The following is a 580-nucleotide window of genomic DNA, read 5'->3' on the forward strand; positions in this document are numbered from 1 at the left end:
CCGGGGCACGAACCCGTGTCCCCTGCATCGGCAGGCGGACTCTCAACCACTGCACCGCCAGGGAAGCCCCAGGCCTGTGGCCTTTGAGTCATCCTATTCTAGGCACACTCTGGGGTGCCACCAGCATCTCACAAACTGACGTCTAGACCTAAGAAGTGACTTCGGAGTGTGGGAACGGGGTTGGGCGACCAGCTCTGGCCTAACTTCCTGATGAAGCTGGGGCGAAGGTTGCCTGAGCAGGCTTGTCCCTCTCTGGGCAAAACTCCAAAGAGGAAGAGCCATCCCTGTGCCGTGTACCCAACAGTATGAGAACGCAAGGGGAGGCGCGTTCATGTTTCCGTGCCAGGGAAAAGGGGTGCGTGTCTTTCCCTCTTTGTCCACAGAAGTGACGACGACACGGCGCCGAGCCCCCAGGTGGCGGCCTCTGCGCCTGCGCCGACGGGGGCGCGCGGCGGGGCCGCGCATGCGCAGAGCACGGCTTCCGCGTTTTTTCGGCGGCGGGAAGGCGGCTGGTGGTGGCTGACGGGGTGACGGTTGACGGAGGCGAGGAACCGGAAGGTTAAAGTTGCGTGTCGTGTGG

The sequence above is a fragment of the Lipotes vexillifer genome, unplaced genomic scaffold (assembly GCF_000442215.2).
Source record: "Lipotes vexillifer unplaced genomic scaffold, Lipotes_vexillifer_v1.1 scaffold680, whole genome shotgun sequence".
Taxonomy (NCBI): domain Eukaryota; kingdom Metazoa; phylum Chordata; class Mammalia; order Artiodactyla; family Lipotidae; genus Lipotes; species Lipotes vexillifer.